This window comes from Acinonyx jubatus, chromosome A1 (genome assembly GCF_027475565.1).
Source record: "Acinonyx jubatus isolate Ajub_Pintada_27869175 chromosome A1, VMU_Ajub_asm_v1.0, whole genome shotgun sequence".
In the NCBI taxonomy this organism is placed as follows: domain Eukaryota; kingdom Metazoa; phylum Chordata; class Mammalia; order Carnivora; family Felidae; genus Acinonyx; species Acinonyx jubatus.
The window spans coordinates 233,103,183-233,125,166 of record NC_069380.1 but is presented as its reverse complement, the minus strand read 5'-3'; positions in this window follow the sequence as shown (position 1 = coordinate 233,125,166).

Here is a 21,984-nt window from a genome sequence, read left to right as displayed (position 1 = left end):
CGCTTCTGGTAAATATACGTTCAAGGCTGGAATAATTTATATGCACAAACGTGAATGGGCTTCAGCATGGAAAACAAATTGCAGAGAAAAATGAAAATAAACATGACGCAGACAGATTTTAACCAGAGAGTTTAAAGTGCACAGTAAGTAGTAATCCGTCGCCGTCATCGCTGCTATGACATTTCTTGGGAGGTCAGGAGGGGCTCACATACAGGAATAATATTTGCCTTCCGTCCAGTTGAAGGTTCTGAACAAAACACTCAAGATCTGGAATTGGGCAGCGTGCCAGCACTACTGGTGAGTTTCAACTTTCTTATAAAATCTGTTCACAGGGAAAGGTAGCAAATAACTCAATGCCACTCTTAAAATGTGCACTCAGCAGCTCAATCCAGGGTTTTAATTAATGCCTCATATGTGCTCGCCTACAAAGGGGGAGCTACCTGGCATCCCAGCAATTTGCTCTGCAAGGCTGGCAAGGGAAGGTTGCTTATCTAGCAGGAAACCTGCAAACAAAGGGCCATTGGTCAACCTAGCGTTATAGCCAGAAAGATCACACTCCTATGATATGTGTATTTCACCCATCGACACCAGATATTTTTCTGCTTTAAGTACTAAATGTCAGAAATGTCTTCTCCTTTGGTGAAACGAGGGTCATGTTAATCAGCATAATTAATATGGTTTTGTCCCATGGTCTTGCCATTCCAAAGCTACTCTCACATTTGGCCCTTCCTTAGATAGTCTTTTCAACAAGCATTCAACAATCTGCTTCCCTAACTCCTTTCTTTCTGCTCAGAACTCCCTTCTCCCACTCAGATTCTAGTTCCTCTCTCTTTACCCATCCAATGTAGCGTAGCCAGCTCAATACTCTGAAATACTCACAAATACTGTCATGGAATTGAACAGTCCCTAGAATATATCTGTCAAGTATACATTAATGAAATCAATGTTCTTGAAGGCACGTGAATTGAAATGAACAGGGGGTGAGAATCCTCAGAGACGATGCCAGAAGCTTGATCCCTGAAGAGACTTATGCCCGGCTATTGGACCAAATAATTTTGTATGGCTTTGTGCCAGCCCTGAAGATAATAGAAAATTGTTTCCAGAATGTAGTTACATGAACCATGAGGTTTAACACCAGTAAAATTTTTGTTAAAATTGTCATCAGAGAACTTGAGGAAGTAAAGAGCTGGCTGGGACTTCAATATTCCCCCAGAACATGTTGCATTGAAACATTTGGACCTTGTGTTCTTTGTTACCTTCTAGTGAGGTTGTCTGGGCTTACCAATGTCAAGCATTTGGGAAGGTATCCAAATGAGAACTACCAATGAAAACCTAAGAGCTGGCAGAACAAATTGGGTTAGATTGGTTCATTGCTCCATTGTGTGCTAGAATGGGTAGGAAGATTTTATGGAGATGACACATTTTAGGATGCGCCGTGAAGGAGTTCAGCTATTCAGAAATGGGGAGTGAAGACATCCCATATGGAGGAAGAGGAACATGAGGAGAGCAGTTTCGCAGCGACCATGCACATCCCAGAAACTCCCGGGTAGCAGGCACGGTCATGTACACTCAGCCCCCGGCGCTGCAGAGGAGCCCGGATGCACACCCACTGCCTAAGAGTGAGGTCGAGGAAATCTCTGTGAGCCCACACGGACCCCCACCAGTCCACTTTGCCCCCAGACCAACGCTTCACAACTAACACTATGAAATGTCCACGCCGGCCAGCCTCCTGGAGAGTGGACAAGCTCCCACTCTCATGGCCCTGGGTCCATCCCTCTTGGAGTGTTCTCTCCCAACGGATGCCTCCTGGGACACCCTGCTGTCCTCACAGGACTTACCACCTTCATGCCAACAGCATTCTCAGGCTGTTGCTCACCTGGCCTTTACAACCCTCTGGAGCCACCCTCACTCGCATTTGTTAAGCTGTTTCTGGACAAAAATGCTCTGGTGCCGGAGACGTTCTGTATGTGGACTCAGCTGAGCTCCACTGAACTCACAGCCATGCCCACCTGTGCTTTTCTGAAAGCACATGGAGCAACAGTCTCCCCCCCGATCACCTGACTCAAGCGTGGCATGGGAGTAAGATCATGTAGTTGAGCCTATGTCTTCAGTGGCCTTCCTGCCTCTCAGACTGGCCCCTGATGGGGAGAGAGCCCACCACATGGTCTCCAATGCCCCACTGTCTGGTCCTGGGCAGCGAGGGTCCACATCTCCTGAGTGCCTTTGAGTTCCTGAGCTCATTCAAGCCAGGGCCCCTTCTTCCTCACCTCTCCATCCCTGGAAGACAGCCAGCGCTTGGAGAACATTTGCTGAGGGCAGGGACGCAGCAGTGTTTGTGCTCCACAGCCAGGCCAAGAGCTGCCTGCAGGAAACGTGTCGGGAGCCCACAATGGTAAGACAATAGCGACAGCAGGCGCGGTCACAGTCACGGAGGAGCTCAGCTTGACAGTTGTTGCTCTTAGAGCTTCGGGTCTTACCTCACCTGGCCTTCACCAGAATTCTGAGTCGCACACTCTTTCCTTTCCCATTTTACAGGTGAGGAAATTGTGTAACACCGCTCTTGAGGAGCAGAGGGGAATTTGGACTCAGGTTCTCTGGCTCCAGATAAGGTCAAAATTGTTTCACTTACGGGTTTAAGAGAACCATCGTCAAAAGGTACGCATAATCTCTTAGCTGGGATGTTCATTATGTTGAGTATATTATACAGAATAGTCTGTTCTAACTTTTGGTTGGTTTCTATTCAAATTCAAATATTTAACCTGCCCAAATAGCATTAATTCAGCAGGTGGCTAATAAATTCTAGTATACCGGGACAGTGGCTCACAAGTAAGTTTGTTCTAATTCCATCTCGATTATTTACTTAGTTCATAATGAAACAGATGGATATATATATATATATATATATATATGAATATTGTTCCAAAAATGTGTGTGCTATTCATTATCAGAATGTTCTTACACAGGCTAAATTGAGCTCAGTCAGAGGACTTTCTAAGGAGATAAAAGAAATGAAAGAAGAAAGAAGAAAGGGATTGTGAGGTCTACTCAGCACCAGACCCTGGATGGAGGTAGGCAATTTTAGGCAAAGATCCTGCTTCCTTCCTCCCTGGGGGTTTTCTCCAGGGTAACTCACACAGCTACCCTGCAGATCCTGGTCCCCTGCCTCTGGTGACCTCTTCCTGCTCAATTAACCCCTTCACAGAACCAAACATGACTTTTGTCTTTTCAAGTGGCCAAATTGTTGACATTTTTAGAAGGGAGTTAGGCACTGCTCCCTGGCCCCATTCGCTGCAATTTGATGAGAGCCAGTGAAGGCGCAAAGCAGGAGCTCCACACAAAGCAAAGGCTTTCCCGAAAGGAAAGCTGGAGACCCGGATATGGTGTTGGAGTGAAGCAGGGAGCTGTTTTCCCTGGGGAATTTCTGCTTTCACTTTAACTCCGTCACCCTTCGAAGACCAGATTTAAAACGGGTGCAAGGCATGTGTTTTCCAGAAGCGACCAGTTTTACATGAGGGCATCCAGTCTACATTGAATCTAACGCTTTTCAGAGAAGCGACAATTAGGCTGCAAACCATCACGCTTCTTACTTTGTTTTGTTTTATTTTGTTTTATTTTGTTTTACTTTGTTTTATTTTATTTTATTTTATTTTATTTTATTTTATTATTTTCTGATTAGCAGGACCCTTTTGATTTCAGAGCTCTCCCTTGGTGGAATTAGGTTGATGATTTTGATCAATTTGCAGTCTTGAAACTATTATTAATTCCTCTTTCAAACTCGGATTGATGAACCGCTAAATTTAGAAAGGACGCTAATGAGGAACAGGGAGGCATCCTTTCTACTGAAAGTGAGCCAGGGTGGCTGGGCTCAGTCAGGATGCCAGCGTCCATCAAATGGCTCCTTTGCATTTCAATGAACACGAGTTAGCGTGCTCAGGTTTTCTCCTAAGGCAGTCCCCAGGCAGACCATCAGAAAGTCACCCTATGGAGAGTCAGCTTGGAGATTTCACCTTTAAAACTTTCCGTCTCCTATTTGGGTCCCGCATCCCTCAGACCTGCAGGACATTTTCTGCCCAGTAATGACTGCAAGATTCTGGGGGAAATGTCTTCAGCCTTAGCTGAGTTGCTACAAGGCAGCCATTGTGTGAAAATGGAGTTTGGCCGGAGAATAGAAGTTTCTCACCCCAAAATAACAGCCCCCCCCCCACCAGCTCTTCTTAGAGCAGGCTTGAGACAGGCAGTGGGCAGCGGGCAGAGGCGCCCCATCCCAGGATCAGGGTTCACGGCTTGTGCAAACACCGTACCTGTGACTGTTGGAAAGCCCACAACCCCAAGGGCCCGAATAGCTTGACTGTTGTCCTTTTCTGAGTATTGTTTTTAATTTTGCTTTTTGTGGATGTTGATTTGTTACCACACATTGATAGTGAACTTAGTCACTTGCAGATGTAAATCATTATTCCCGCTCATTAAACTAGAAGTGATTAATGGACTCAATAATATTCCGAAAGCAGCCTGCTTAATAATTATTGTATCACCCTTGTTTTCAATTATTACACAGAAAACATTGAATGATGTCAGAAATTGAGATTTGCCGTGATTTCTACAGCAGAGCTTACTGAAAGCTCGCGGGCGCAGCGCCCCGGCTGACCAAAGGTCTCCGTGCATTCCCATTAAGAAATCCATATTATTGAGAGCAGATAAATTAGACGTCATTTTTTTTAATTGCTCAATGTCTACAAATGATTTTTAAAGCCCACACAAGGACACAATCTACTGTTAGAAAGTGTATATGGAAAGTTTGAACTGGAGTACCCAGAGCAAGCGAGAAAAAGAAATTATATTAGAAAAATGACCTCGCCTAGAAAAACCGTGAAGCCATCCACTCTTGTACGCGGATTTTGTGTGCATACCCCCCCCAAAATATTCCGTTTTTATTAACATCACTGATTTCTAGATTTTCTAGAAACCTATTCCTATAATTTATTCTATCATTTCTTTCTTTCAAATCCCTTGCAACACCCTTATTACGTACAGTGGGCTTATCAGTACACGCAGCCTGTAGAATCACTATTTTAGGACAGAGGTAGATAGATTCTTAAATAAAAGTATCTCAGATTTCTATAATTCTGGAACCCAGCGAGTCCTTGAGAATCACTGTATCCTCATTGTGTCTCCCAGCCCAGGTCTGGGGAGAAGACTTGGGCCCCGGAGGGGCCTAGAGCCCAGGTGTCCTGAATCCCAGGCACATTATTCAGCCGGCACAGAAGTGTGACCGGCACAGGCCCTCTGGTGCATGTGTGAGTGTGTGTGAGTGTGTGTGAGTGTGTGAGTGCGGCTTGCACTGCTCCCTTACAGAGAGGGCTGACGGAGGACAACGGGACACCGCTGTCCTGGAGAGAAAACCCCTCCTTGAGATCTCGGGCAAGACTGTGGGACAGCAGTGGCCTGGGCTGAATTGTGCCCCCAGATTCCCAAGTTGAAGCCCTCACACACCCCCTCATACACCAGAATGTGACGTTACTTGGAGATAGGGTCTCGCCAGAGTGGATTAAGAGAAAACGAGGTCATTGGCGTGGTCCTGTTCCAGTAGGTTTGCTGTGGACATGTGGACAGAGGGGTGAGCTCACGATGAGACAGGAGGAAGAAGGAGACCACGGGGGCCGACAAGCCCAGGAGCCTGGCCTGGGCCACACACTTCCCTGGCCGCCCTCAGAAGGAGCTCAGCCCTGCCCGCACCCTGAGTGCGGACCTGTAGCCACTGGAGCTGCTGGGAAGCAGATCTCTCTTGTTTGAGCCGCCCAGGTGGTGACACTTCCTCATGGCAGCCCCAAGGTCCCCCTGGCACAAGGGGAGGCTCGCTGGGAGGCCAGCAAGGAGATCCCAGCAGAGAAACAGGACAGGGTCCTGGCCGCACAGAGGTGCCCCTGGAAGGTACTGATGGGGGGGCAGAAATGCTCACATTTACATAAAAAATAACCTCTCCTGCAGCAATGCAGGTTGACCTTAAGAGCACAGGACTCCAAGGTTAAAGCGTTGACCCCAGCAACTGGAAGGAGGCGCAGGTGACAGCCGAGAAAGGGAGAAGCAAACAGCAGGTGCCAGGTGTCTGGAGAGGGGAACGTGACAGGTGGTGGGGCCACTGCAGTAGCCACAGGGAAAGAAAACAGTGGGGGTGGTGGAGGGCCTGGGGTTCAAGGACGCGTAGCTTCTGGAATTGCCGGCCCACAGCAGAGACCGGCCAAGGTCGCATTCGGAGGGTGGTAAGGGGCACCACGCACACCCCCTCTGGGGAAGCCAACTGCAGGCAGAGAGACCAGTGGGGGGCTGAACTGACAGCCACAGAAGGGAGGCGAGACTCCTTCGTTTCACATTTCAGTAACTTCTCAGTTCGGAAGTTCCCCAGTGACGCCGGCCGCCTCCGTGTCCCCCTGTGTGTGCAAACTCAAGCAGCAAGTGTGGGCGTCTGCCTACCTCAGTGTGCAGAGAACGCCTGCATTCCAGTGGCTCCCTTGGCTAACCACCTTCCTTTATGTCAGGTCAGACGGAGGAGGGGCGTTCCTCACTTCCAGAGTCCTTGGAACCCGCCTCATTCCACAGAGCTCTGTTAATGTCAGCACACACGCGCACCCCCTAAAGCCCCTGGGGAGACTTGTTCCCAGATCGTCAAAGGGTTTGGAAATTCACGTGACGGAAATATGGACATAAGGTCATGGTGACACGGGTGACTAGCTTTTATTATTGTCAGAAACATTTTGGAAGTGATTGTGTGTCTATAAAAAGCAGACACACCCATAACTATTGCAAAAACAGTGACATTTGAATATAGTTCAGAATAAGCAAATTGTTAAAAGGGTGTTTAAATACGAGCCGGACGACGCAGGTCCTCTAGAAGCTGTCACATCATGGCGTCAGCAATTTTCCGAGTTTTGTTTTTATTCCCTACAAAGCTGGCATCCTGGACCTCGGAAGAGAAAGGCACGAAGGCTAAATCCCGCCGTCTCACCCCATCTGCCCCACTGATTCAGAATCGTCAGGGCAGCATCGGGCATCTCTATTTTAAATTAAATGGGTGTATGACTGCCACATTACGAAAGGACGTAAGACATTCCCGCATCCCAACTTTAGGTTGTCCGCGGTGTATGCCCCCGTGAAGTCCTCCTAACCCCCAGGGATGCTGCCCTAATCCTAGACAAGGGAGTCTGCCTCCTTGGGGACTGCCTCAGCCCTGGGCTACCCCTTCACTGGGAAATGCTCCCCGGCTGGCTTCTGCCTCCACAGAACCACCCGGCAGATACGGCCCTTATAAAGCCCAGTCCGGCCAGCTCTTAGCCCTAGAAAACAGCCTGTTTGCAAATGTCCTCCCTGCCTATTGGGTATTTGTTATTTGCAGACATAGGTCCCACTGCGTTTCATTCTCTCTTTAATTGTATGTCAAGTGATCACAAATCTAGCAAGGGGTGGGAATGAGCTGAAGAATCAGAACTGATCACACCTTTACGGCTCCTGGATTCACTCTGACCGTGGCGAGGGAAGCAGGCACAGCCCCAGCAGGGCGCTCAGTGATGCAAGGTTACGCTCGGTCCTGTCATTGGCCTTCACACGTCATGGAGAGGCACCCTGCCTGTTTTCTGATCGATGCAAAGTATATTTGGACAGAGCTCCCTCCGGAGCTTCCGAAGGCACAGGGGCAATCGATGCCCCCGCGTCTCAGGTGCCGCGGAGGCCTGAGCGTGGAGAGCAGCTGGGACGGAGCCTCAGCCCAGGGTTCCTGCCTCCACCTCCCCCTGAGTGAGTGTGCAGCCTTCCCGAGGCGGACCCATGGGCCTGGCCGTGTTCTACCACTGAGCTGTATGATGACATTCATCCCAAAGTCTTCCTGTGCAACTGAAAACAATTTTGTGGGGCGCCTGGGTGGCTCAGTCGGTTAGGGGTCCGACTCTCGATTTCCTCCCAGTTCATGATCTCAGGTTGTGAGCTCGAGCCCTGCATCAGACTCCACACTGGGTGTGGAGACTGCTTAAGATTCTTTCTCTCCCTCTGCCCCTCCCGCCCTCGCCCTCAGCAAAAATACATACATACATACGTACATACATAAAAATGATTTTGAGCATAAGGACAGTGAACCAACATTCTCCATTCATAGAGGAAGAAATGAAAATATTCAAAAATGTTGGAAGATGTTTTCCATGAATAATGGGGGAACCCTTGGGACACCCTTGGGAGTTTGGGGGGTGCGATGTGGGACTCTGGGTGCCGGGTGGAGAAACCGAACCCAAGTAACATGGGCAGAAGGGATAAGTTGGTGCCTGTGTCCCAGGGATTAGGCCAGGTCTGCAATGGGGTCAGGACGAGTGGCCGCGGGACGTGGGCGTCTCAGGGACAGCCCTCTTGTCCCTGCTCCTCTTGCCACAGGCTGGACCCTTTCTCAGGTGGCCCAGCTTCCTCCACACATGCAAATACAGCTGCCTGCACCCTGCACGTGGCTCCACAAGACGACACTGCTTTGACTCAGTGCTTGTTTGGCAATTCTGGTGGAAGTCTCCGGTTTCCCAGTATGGGCTGGGGGATTGTACCTGGTGCAGCCCAGGCTGTGTATCCACATCTGGACCACTTCCTCGCGGGTCGGGAGGGGGGGTCCTCAAGACTGGAGACTTCCAGCCTCGCCACGTGCAGGGGTTCCAGGGGGTCAATGCCATGGGCAGCCGTCAAAGAAAACCTGAATGGTTGCTGTGGAATCACGGTCTTGAACGAACTACCATTAGGTACTTGGACAGCTCACAGCGTCTACGGTTCCTTTACTGCCCAGAGCGCCCCAAATCAGCTCTAACCTGAAGTTACTTACTTCCTCATCAGATTAGGCTCTTTGAAAATAACAAGATTATTTGAAATAACTAGTTATGCAAAAATAACTAGAATAAAATGAAAAGTTTTCCTCTCCCATAATGCCCTTACCTTGACTGTGCAAATGACCTTTACAGCTCTAAGCCAGCCCATCTTTAATTTTCCTGGTCATAATCAAGAGGAACATGTCTTCAAGGAGCTGTAGACATACATCCTGAGAGCTCCTGAACGTGAAGGTGCAGACCCTATGATTAGTTGTTCATATGTGATAAGACATTTCATCAAATCACCCCTTGTGGATGCTCCTTAGACCCGTTTTATAGATGGAGATACTGAGCCTCCGGGCTACTTGGTTAGGCTGCTTGGAAAAACCCTTGCGTGGGACCCAGTGCTCAGCTACTGTGCATGTAAATCTCGCTTTCTTACCCCGTAGCCCATGCGGGTTCTCTCTGCAGCTCTCTAGGTGTGTTCCCCTCTCTGTGCCCTACTCAGAGCTCATCCAGCATAAACTCCTGGGTACAGTTGGCGAGACTGGATTTTTTTTTTTAATATTTATTTATTTATTTTGAGAGAGAGAAAAAAAAAAACACGCAAGAGCAGGGGAGAGGCGGAGAGGGAGGAAGAGAGAGAATCCCCAGCGGACCCTGCACTGTCAGCACAGAGGCTGGAACGCACAAACCGTGAGATCATGACGTGAGCCGAAGTCGAGAGTCAGATGCTTCACCAGCTGAGCCACCCAGGGGCCTGGAGGGGCCGTATTTATTTCAATAGGATACATCCCCATGTAATAGAGCTCCGTGAGATAAGGTAAAATCGTGCGATCCCGTGCGAACATTGTCACCACTGTGCTAATTTGAAATAACAATTAATCTGAAAGAGAAAATAATTGGGGATATCTAACTTAAACAAAGAGACAGAGGAGCCGATCCAAAATTTTCGGCACGGGTGTTGGAGGAGAGCAGCGATCAAAGGAGCCCCCGAACGTCTTGAAGGCCGCTTATTCTTCCAGCCCCCTGGCGAGCAGGCGCTAACAGCTCTGGGGATAGAAATGCCAGGTGTACCCCCAACAGAATTTGTCCCCCAAAAAGCACGCGCAGAAGCCTGCCCTGGTGACTGTAGAGGACAGGTCTCTCGGAGGTGATCAAGGTTCAGTGAGGCCATGAGCCTGCGGTCCTGATCCCGTGGGACTGCGGCCGTTTGAGGAGAGGAAGGGAGAGAGGTGAGGACACAGTGAGAAAGCGGCCTTCCACAATCTGGAACCCCGCCATGCTGGAACCCTGGCCCCGTCCTTCCACCTCCAGAACCCAGACATAAACCCGTGCTGTTCGAGCCGCCCCGGAGGTACTGTGGTCTGGCAACCATAGATGATGGCAAGTGTCTGCTCTGAGTGTCTGAGTCTGTGCTCCAGATTTTTCTGGAATGGCCGAACTGCTCCCTTACCTTCCCTGTCCCTGTATGTCTCTCACCTCCTCGGGTGGGACCCGCAGTGTCCCAGGGACCCGTGTGGCCTGCCTTTCTTCAGCAAATGCGACCTTCCGGCCCACCCCTCTGGCAAAACGCTACACCCCCAGCTTTTTCGCTTATGTCATTAGCTGGCGTGTCCTCTTTATCGAATTCAGAAGGTAGCTTTGCTTCCGAAAAATAATATGAATGTCTTGTTTTTCATTAAGGTTGGCATGGAGATCGCCACAAACAGCTCACCCCACACACAAATGAGTGTGTGTGTAAATTGCCTCTGTGTTGATCTTTTTCCCCTGAACCACACAGTGATTACTGCTTGCGTTGAGGATCGTAATGAGAAATGAATTTTTCTTTATCTTCATGGAAAATCTTATTAGCTGTAATTGGATAAAACCCAGAATAAACGATCAATCATTCCTCATTCGGATTCAGGTTTACATTTCGATCATTAGACGTTTAAGGTGGCGTCGCTCCCGTGTGCGGTGTTTGGGCACGCCGTGATGGCCAAAAGGTGCACATTTTGTGGCGTCGAGGCAGCAGGATTTCAAATTACTTGCAGAGGGCCTCATTAGAAAAACAAGTATCCTGTTGGACATTTGTGTTCTTTTCTAAATAAGTTCGCCACCCCATCCCTACTCATTTGTAAGAGGGACCACAGAGTGTCACAGTGTGTGTGTGACACAGAGAAAATCACTGCTGTTGGCAGACCCGCGAGGTGGTGAGCAAGACGCTCCCGGGTCACTTGAAGTCCCACCCTGTCTCCTGCGACCCTGAAGCATCTCAGCGCCAGGAGATTTAGCAGGTGGATCAGAGCGACTCATACAAACAGGCTGGTGCTAAAGCAGACCTTGCCCCCTCTCCGGGACGGGTGAGGGCCCCCCAGAGGATATGGCCGGGAAGGTTTCTCTGCCACCAGGAGCCTTGACCTGAAGCATATTCACCTGCCGCGACCTCCTTTTTAATCAAACTTAGAAATCCAGAACGTGAGAGGGGGACGGACGCTAACAGGTAACTTTAACCACGTCTCCACATTTCTGCTTCAAAATCCGAGGCTCAGAGGTGACAGTTGCTGATGTGTGGCTACCGAGCGGGTTAATGGCAGCATTGAAGTAGGAACATGTCTTCAGATTCCCCGTCTGCCGTCACGGGCCCCGGAGCGGGCACACGTTTGCAAGCCACGTGTGATGAGTGGTCAGACCCGAGCTGTGTTTCCTACAACGTAGTGTTACACGAAACCGCAGAACACAGACAGCAATTTAATCTAGTCACTTCTAGGTGAACCTATTCGAATTACGGAGGATGTAGTGTGCTCATTTCAAACAAACCACTTAGGGGAAGGGAGGGTTCTGTGTCTCTCCTCATCTCCATTCCAATGGGACCCCCAATAGGGGGTCCTCAAGTGAGGAGGACAATACAGCCCTGCCCTCCCCACCGGGCCCCTACCTCCCTAGCCTCCATCCGGGCTGCAGGCATTCTGCTTGGGAGCGCGGGGCTTGTGTGGGAGGACTACCCTCCCCTGAGCTACAGGAAGCAAGAGCAAGTCCCCGCTGCTCCTAGATCCCACCCCCCCAAGCCCACCCGGACTTCCAATCACCCCTTCTCCCACCCTCCTCATGGTGAAAATACCTTCTCAGGCCTTCACATGGAATCGACTCTATTATTCTCCCCCCGGGACCCTTGAAAAGTATCTTACTCTCAGAATGAAGAGATTTTGGATCCGCTCTCCTTGTTGCAGGAGGAACTGGTACGAAAATCTTCATAAACTTTATGAAGCATCCACACGCTGTTCGGCCATGTGTTATGGGCTACCCTCTGGAGAGGCCCAAGGGCCACGTAAGTGACGTTTGCAGCCAATTGCCACTGAGGACCGAAAATCTGCCACCAGCCAAGGCATGAGTGAGCTTGAAAACAAATTCTCCCCCAGTTCACCTTGGAGGTCATCCTCGTCCCGGCCAACACTACAATTAACACCCTGCTGAGATTGAGCCGGAAGAAGCCAGCTAAGCCTCCACACCTCAAATCCTGACCCTGAGGAATCTGGGATGACAGCATGTTCTACGTCCCTGCGTGCTGGGGTGATTTGTTACACGGAGTAGATAACTAATACATACGGGCTTTGACCAAGAAGAGACTTGGTGTCATTTATTCATGCTTCTTGTACCTGGGGTTCGTTACACTTCTGTGGGTTCATATATATATTATATATATATACACATTACACTTCTGTGGGTTCATATATATATGTTCATATATATATATATAATTTTAGGGAGAGAGGCAGAGAGAGAGTGAGTATCCACAGGTGTGCGTGCACAAGTCAGGGAGGGGCAGAGGGGGAGAGAAAGAATTCCAAGCAGGCTCCACGCTCAACATGGAGCCTGACTCGGGGCTCCATCCCGTGACCCTGGGATCATGGCCTGAGCCGAAAGCAAGAGTCAGACCCCTAACCCACTGAGCCACCCAGGTGCCACTGTGGGTTCATTGTTTTTATCAAACTGTATCAAATTGTTATCAAATACTTCTGTGGGTTATAGTTTTGTCAAAATTTGAGAATGTATGACCAATATTCTTTGCTTTTTCCTGCTTCTCCCTCCTTTGAAGACTCCAATTATACACATACTAGTCTGTGTGAACTTGTCCCACAGCTGGATATTGTTTGTTTAATCTTTTTTTGCCTTCTGTATGCCTTTTTAAAGAAAAAAAAAGTTTATTTATCTATTTTGAGAGAGAGAGAGGGAGAAAGCAAGAGCGGGGACGGGCAGAGAGCGAAAGAGAGAGGGGATCCCAAGCAGGCTCCACACTGTCAGAACAGAGCCTGACTTGGGGCTCGAACTCACAAACAGTGAGATCATGACCTGAGCCAAAATCAAGAGTCAGACGCTTAACCGACTGAGCCACCAGGTGTCCCCTCTCTTCTGTTTGTTTGTTTGAGTTTAATGATTTATTTTGAGAGAAGGAGACAGAGAGGGAGTGGGAGGGAATCTCCAGCAGTCTCTGGGTCCTCTGCAGGGAATCCGAGCCGATCTGATCACCCCACAACGTACTTGTAGGTACGACACACGTGCACCTGCACAGAACCTGCTTTTCTGCAAGGCAGAAAGAAAACTGAAGACGTCCTACTTTGCTGCTGAAAATACGAAGTCAAGTAAGAAGACACATTTCCTGCAACATGAGCACGTACAGAAGGCCAGGGCTCACTCTGGAACCCTAAAGTCATACAAACAACTCCTTTTCAATCCCCCAGGTGATTTGCCTTTCAACAGACCCAAAAACATTTGCCTTGGCCAACGGAAGTTCAGAATTAAGGAGATAGTACTCTATGGTGGGTAAAATCCTCACCATAGAAAAAGTTTCACCATAGAAAAATTGCCTCTAGACATAAGAGTTTGGAGTCCAGCGAGAGCATAGTGGGTGGAGATTGCAGGGCAGAGTGACGGAGGGGACAGAACTGTATACAGAAAGAACTCTGGAGATGTACCGACAGTCTTGGTCTAAGGAGAAAGATTGCAACGTCTCAGATGGAAAGTACTCCGGATGTAAATAATCACACACTAGATATTGCAAAGGACGATACCAGTGAACTTGAAAACACAGTCATAGAAACAGTTTAAAACAAGACAGACAGGGGCGCCTGGGTGGCTCAGTCTATTGAGTGTGCGACTCTTGATTTAGGCTCAGGTTATGATCTCAAGGTTGTGGGATTAAGCCTTTTGTTAGGCTCCATGCTGAGATTCCCTCTCTCTCTCACTCTCTCTCTCTCTCTCTCTCTCACTCTCTCTCCCCCCCTTACCCCCATCTCTCTCTCAAAAAAAAATATAAAAATTAATGTAAGTATTCAATTTATGGCACACACACATATGTTAGTTACATTCTGTTTTACTAAGATTTATGTTAAATTCTGCCGAATGTAGTTATTTGAGGCTTCCCTCCTAATAGATGAAGTCATTCTCATGGAAGATTCCGCTTCTCTTATTTCCACTCCAAATATTTTTATTTTTACTCTTTTACGTAGTTTAAAAACACTTTGGCATATACGTTACAAAAGAAATATTACAGATATACTTAAAACCTTGATAAGACGTTGATCTTTATTATATTAACCTTCCCCAAACCGTAGGATTCAGTGGCCCCATCTGTCTGTGTCTAACGTAGTAGATCCAATCACCGGCTCTAGGTTTATTTTAATCAGAACTTTATGCTGGCTTGTCACATTAACAATTAAGTTTGCTCTTGGTTTAAATATTCCCTAAATGATCAAACCCTCTAGGCATTTCTTGAGGGTATGGCTACTACATCACTTTCACAGATATTATATAACAGAGAAATGGTAAATCATAAGTGGAACGTACAGGACAATTAGAACATGATTTTTTTTTATAAATATTTGGAAAACCCATGTGAAATATGATACTATATCATGGATCTGACAATCATGACTTCGACATATTCTATTCATTTTCAGCCAAACTGGTATAAATAAAACGTCAGGTGCATCTTAACAGGCTCACTCCTGAAGGGGAGGGACTCAGATTTCCTCAATTGTTTACACCCAGCCCTGTTAGTGGCATGGAGAGATCAAAAACACTGTAATCACCGGGATCTTACGGATGAAGCCTTAAAAGCCTCATTTATTTTTCTTTCCCTCCAGAGCAAATGGGCACTAGCCATACATTATGGATAATGCCCAAGCCCGATGTCTATTTTCTGGGGGGGGTGGGGAGACCAGGGGCGGCGTCGCCAGAGTATTGACAGGGCATTTCCACCATCCCAGGATACCTCATCCGGAAAACGGCATTGTCTATGTGTTGAGGTTCAAATCCTGAAAAAAATAATGAAACCGCTTTCTAATCTTGGGTTTCAGAACAAAATCCATGACTCCGTGTCATTGAGGAAAGACCCCTGCATTCGATCGGGGGTCTGCGTTCACTTTCGCAGTAACTTGAAGGAGGGACAGGGTCTGTGCCCTCTGATGTTTCTAGACTGGGGCCTGCCTATGGTCGTTCCTCAATAAACACTTGGCCTTGGTGCTCAATATGAAGTTTTACTTGTTGGCTTATCTCATTGACAGCTTCCCCCCACCCCTTGGAATATTCTCATTCATGCACTAATGAACCAAATCACATCTAGATGATCTAGTCTGCCTCTGTAATGCAGTCCTATAAAGGTTATGAAATGGCATATTAACACCAACATTTCCTTTGGTCCCAAATCTCCTTCCTCACACCATTTCTCCCTCCTTCCCTCCCTCCCTCCCTCCCTCCCTTCCTTCCTTCTTTCTCCTCTTTTCTCCTCCTCCTTCTCCTCCTTCTCTCCTACCCCCACCCCCTTTTTCTGCACCCTCTATTCTCCGTATGCTTGTGGAAGATTTTTTGGTTCATGTTCCATGCTTGAAAGTCTAAGTAGGCAAAGACGGGGAAGAGAAAGCCGGCAGATTCATCTGGTTGCATAAATGTGTTGAGTCTTCTAGGAAGGGCTGAACAGTGCGTTGTGCTTCCAAAATATTTCACTTTTGCCATGAAGGCCAACTTTCCTAAACACTTCTAATGTGTCTGTCCTCTGCCTTGTGTGTTTTCTTGGTTGAAAGAGCGAATGTTCTGTACCCTAGGTTATGATGTTCCCAGACAACTCAGCTGATTTGAGAACCTTCCAAGCTTTTTGGTGCACATGGACTTCCCTGAAACTTATGCATTCTGCAATTTCTTTCGGAATTTGTTGTTCACTGTAGTAGAGGGGAGAATTTAGTCTGGATTTAAGTAAGAGAAGTTACCCTTTCACTGTGCCATTGGGTCCGTTTGTTTTCTACTGTCTTTAAAGAACAGGAAGGCTTGGGCAAAAATTTGCACACGTAAAACGTTTCACCATTGGTACCACGTAAGGAAAGAAGGGCAATCAGCCACTCAATCAATCCATCACTATTCTTAAACGCTTTTCATCTGTCACTTGCATATGTGTTCTAAGACTGAAATGTGTTTGGACCTGGTGTGTAATGAGTAATGTCATCATCTTTGCCTAAGAAGACCTTGCTAAGAGAGAGTGGGAGCCACTTTCCTTCTGTGCCATGTTCTTCATGGCGGACCATCTTTCCAGGTCACCCAAGCCACTTGGCTCCAGTAAAACTGCTTTCTGACCTCACAGACCCTCATGGCGCGATCCCAAGGCCCCAGATCAAAATCGACAGGAAAAGGAAACATTTAGGTATTTCCCATGCGACACAGAACTTTCAGGTGTTTGAACGTCTGTAGAGGAAAGTGGCTAAAGTCGCTGTTTTGGAAGTTTAATCAAGGTATGTGAGGAGAGCTGTGCAAAAATGTGAAATTAACGTGTCACAGATGTTCACATTAGTCTCCACGATTATGCCACTCTGAGTGTTTTGTCATACGTGAGATGAAATCTACCCAGATATTTTTCTGATGTCGTCCAAAGTGCCACACCGTCTGCATACATAGACACAGACTTTGTAACTTTTTGTCTGTACCCAGGTCTCTCAATCTGGCCACTACCGGCATTTGGGGCTGGAGAATTATTTGGCCGGTTCTGTCCTGTGCATGGTCAGAAGGTCTTTCTTTTTCTTTTAATGTTTACTTATTTTGAGAGAGAGAGAGAGAGAGAGTGGGAAAGTGGGGGGAGGGGACACAGAGGGGGGGAGAGAGAGAATCCCAAGCAGGCTCCATGCTGTCAGAGCAGAGCCCCACGCGGGGCTCCACCTCATGAACTTTGGGATCATGACCTGGGCCAAAATCAAGAGTTGGACACTTATCCGACTGAGCCCCCCAGGTGCCCCCTGTAGGGAGTTTAACAGCGTCCTTATTCTCTGCCTGCTCGATGCTGGTAGATTCCCTCATTCCGGTCATTGCCGGACGATCCCTGGGGAGGCAAAGTCACCCTGGACTGAGACCAGCTGATCTATTCAATAGAATCCGTCACCTCAAATGTACCTCAATTTAGGAGGTATATTGCTACAGCTTTTTGTCTAGGGTTAGATGACCGCCAACCACCATGACATCATTGAATTGATTTCTCTCCCTTCCCAGAGTTTCTTTCAAGTTGGAGAAGAAATGATAACAGTTTTCCTAATATCTCCATTGATCTCTCGTGGTGGGCTCCCTCATAATGCCAGTGGGGCTAAGCGCATGACTGTGTGTCCACAGCTGCCCTGGACATTTAGACCAGAGCAAGAGGACACAGCTCCTTCAGCGTCCAAGACCGGGAAGACAGGGACAGCTGAACAAGGAGGGTGACAGGGCAGTGGACAAGCACAGAGTCAGTGGGACACGGGGCCACCCTGTTGGCACAGGCCAATCCGACAGAGGAGAGGAGGCTATGCTACAACGGGCCTGCCTTCCTGGGCTTCAATCTACTGTGAAGATATCTCACGAGGGCCCCTTTTTCTTCAACCACCCATGCTCATTCTAACAGGGCACTGGAAAAGATAAAAGACATTTAGGAATTAAGAAAGAAAAGAAGAAAGTGTAGGAAAGAATGACTCTACACGTTGGGTAGAGTGGAGTCTGGAATGTGGGAAGAGAACACACACTCATCGGCACCTGCCCAGTGTAGCAGAAACACCTGATTGTGAAGGCACTCTGAAACTCCCTCAGGTCATTGCCGGTATCGGGGTCAACCTTACTGAGCTTGGACCTTCCGCAACAGGATAGCGATGACTGCCATTGACTGCCGCTGGGAGAAGGGAACGGGTAAGAACGCGGACCCACAGTAAATGTACGTTCCCGCCGCCCTAAAATTCATCTCTACAAATTTTCTTCCCCTACGCAAATGTATCTGTGTGCCTTTAATGCGTATGGCAGAGAACTTGGTCTGCTTAGCACAATAAGTGGGAGGATTTCTCTGGGGAGCACAGCAGTTGCTTCTACCGTTTCAAGGGCTGCGTCTCTGAGAGGGATTGCGTGGGCTCTCCAGGTGAACCGGCACAACGGAGGGACTCGTAGCCCTCCTCATCTCACAGGTGTGCGAGTGTGGTCCAACCCAATCCCAGGGGTTTCCTTCTCCACCTCGGGATTTCTGTGAGCTCAGAAACGACTCCCTGCCGAAGGCGCCATAGATCACCGTGGCCCACCGAACCACAAAATCGGTTCCAGAGCTTGGCCGGCGTGGTTGATGGAGTGTAGATGCAGAGGAGCAGAAAATGAGCTGTGCACCGGGCTCTTCATCAAGCAGAGGCTCAACACTTTAATGGGTCTATAACTTTCTCCCTTGGGTAACAGTAGAGCGGGGCCGCAGTAATGTTTCAGCTTCAAGTGGGTAAATCATCTCGCAGATCGCAAATCGCCCGGTCCATATCGCACAAAGAAACCACAGTGGGAGTGTACCTGAGTGGACCACCCGACCTTTCTTTCCTCCATGCTTCACAACCACGTGGCGATAGTTTATCTATCTGGGCCCCTATGTACGCACACACAGACACACACTCATGCTCGCAAAGATGAAAACATACGATTTTATAACAGGTGTAAGATTCTTTCTTCCATCAAGTTTAAGATTCTTCCTGTAAATTATCAAGAGATTCGGTACCGCCTTCTTGAGACCTCTGCCCCACTCCAGGCTATCACCGGAACCCGGGAGTCAGACTGAACTCTTCCGGCTTCAAAGACAAGACGGAGAAATAATGAGGAGAGCTTGTGGCCTGGACTCAGCTCTGCATCTCTGGCACCTGCTAGGTCTTTGACCATCATGGTGCTGATTTGCTTACTTAGGGTTCTGACACCTACCTGAGCCCTGAGGACCTCTCTGCTCCAGACACGGCTTGTGCTTCCCAGCTTCCCAAGGGAAGTGGTGTTGGAGTATATCCCAGCCTCAAGCCCACATTGCAGGATCCCGAAGTGTCCCAGAGGTACACAGTCCTCAGATCAGGGCACTGTGAGCCCCCCGTCCCCGTGTTGCTTGCCATGGGTGCCCAACACTGTGCCACCACAGACGAGAGTCTGAGTCAACCTGATGCTGATCCACGCACACTGTTCCACTCATGGGGTCCTCCCCTGGACCAGACCGGGGGACATTTTCATCCCTCCTCCCTAAAGACCCATGGATCGTATGTTATCTACTCGTGACAGCTGCACATGCCGGGGCCCAGGGGAGACACCGACTTGGGCACCCAGGGCAGTGAGGGTCTCCTTACAATGCCTTTTCATAGACATTCTTGGCAGGGTTGATGCAGATCTCCTCTAAGATGACTTTGTGTGGCTCACTTTTTCTTTTAATTAAAATCCAACTCAGCAGGGCGTGCAAAATTTCTGTATTTATACGCACACTCTCACACACTTGGATACACACATACATTGCACTTGAATTAAGCAAGTCGATAAATCACGCAAATATTTAAGTAACATGTCCCTCGGCGTGCTCAAATCTGTAGGGTTGGCCCTTAAGCGTACCCCTGGTGCCGGCATTCTCCTCAGTCATTGTTTTCATTCTCTATATCTCGTACATGGTATGTAATTCCCCTGGAGCTTCTCTGGGTCTATTTTCTTCTGCTTATTAGAAAATTTATTTCCTTCTTTCTACTGAACACCGGCCTGAGTCCTAGCGATGAGCGCTTCTTGGGAGAAGACTTGTGGGTAACAATTGCCCCTTTAAGGTTCGCTGTCTGGGGCATGTAAATGACCGAGGCACCGACAATGATCTGGACACTGAACGTGCAAGCCCTAGAAGGAGCTTCCTCTGTCTACTACTTGGACAACTTAAATACAGACCACAGGTCAGGCCATACTCTCACAGCTCCGGTAAAAGCAGCACTTGATTCATTTCTGGTGGGATTTGCATCGGGCACAAAATTTCAGGAATGTGAGTGGTCAAAATATATACTGAAATTTAAATATGGGAATACGTTTTAACCCAGAAATATTTTTTCTAAGAGTTTTTCCTAAGGAAATACATAAAGATATACAAAGTGTAAGTGAATAAGCATAGTATTGACTCAATGAATAATAGTATAATAATGAACATTGGAGACAAGCTAAATTTCAAAGGTGATGGGATTTTTAATTAAATGATGGTCATAAAATAGAAAGGTTAAAGAATCATAAAAGCTACTGTATTAGCAAACTACGTGTCACTTTGGAAATCCTTCCTCTTGTCACGTTGAGTGAAAAAATATGACTCTTCCTTGGGTATCCTATTTTGTACAAAACACGCACAGGAAAAAGACTGAAAAAAATCTGCCAAATTACTAAAAGCACTATGTCCGGGTGAGGATTCTACGTCACATTGTTCTTCCATATCGTACAGCTGTTCTTAGAATGCAGGTAGTTCCTTATACCCCAAAGTGTGGGATGTGGTTGTGAAATACAAGAGTCTCCAGCCAGGAGTGACTTTGCCCCCCAGAAAACGTCCCCAACATCTGGGGACACGGTTGATCGTCACGCCTGGGGAGGGGTGTTTGCTGTTGGCACGTGGTGAGAAGGGTCCAAGAATGCAAGCAGTCCTATAGTGCACAGAACTGCCCCCCGCGACCAAGGCTCCTGTGGCTGGAGGCTGTGACCAAGGCTCAGCAATGACGACAGTGCTGAGTTTAGAAATCCTGAAATAGGAGAGGGCACCCAGAAGCCTGATGTCAGATCCTGACCCTCTTGCTTAATAACCTTGTGGTCTCAGGTGAGTCACTTGGCCTCTTGATGACTCAGTTTCCACATCTGGTGAATGGGAACAGCACCGTGTGTCTCATGGGCAAGCTGTGAGCCAGGACGGATCTGTGAACGCCAAGTGCCCAGCACAGTGCTGGACACAGGGGCAAGTGTCAACAAGTCCCCCGTTAAGGGACTGCGCCACCTTCCACGTCAGCATGGTGGAAAGGCTGATATAACTGAGCAGTGATACTTTCTCTTCTTTTCTTCAGATTGTTCTTAAAACGTAAAGTCGTGCTAAACTTAAGTAAGATACCGTCCATCAGACTGTCCGTCTGCCTTTCTTTCCAGCCCAGTTTACCCTCCGGCTTTTCAATCAAGAATGTTGTGGGTATTATTTCAAATCCTTTATTTTAGCTTTTCTGCAAGGGTCTACCTATTAATAACCTAACTATTTTGTATATTAAAGAAAATGTAATGTTTATTTATTCTTGAGAGAGAGACTGACAGAGCATGAGAGGGGGAGGGGTAGAGAGAGAGGGAGACACAGAATGTGAGGTAGGCTCCAGGCTTCCTGTTGTCAGCACAGAGCTCAAGGTGGGGCTTGAACCCACAGACTGTGAGATCATGACCTGAGCCAAAGTCTGACGCTTAATTGACTGAGCCACCCAGGCACCCCTAGTATTTTGTATATTTAAAAAAAATTAATGTTTTTTTTTTTATTTTGAGAGAAAAGAGAGAGACAGAGAGAGAACGCAAGCAGAGGAGGGGCAGAGAGAGAGGGAGACACAGAATCCGAAGCAGGCTCCAAGCTCTGAGCTGTCAGCACAGAGCCCGACATGGGGCTCAAACCCATGAACCGTGAGATCATGACCTGAGCTGAAGTTGGACGCTTAACTGACTGAGCCACCCAGGCGCCCCCAAAATGGTTACTTATTTAAGTTTGAGACAGAGAGAGAGCAGGGGAGGGGCAAAGAGAGAGGGAAACACAGAATCCGAAGCAGGCTCCAGGCTCTGAGTGGTCAGCACAGAGCCCGATGCGGAGCTCGAACCCATGAACTATGGGATCATGAGGCAAAGTTGGACGCTTAACCGACTGAGCCAGCCG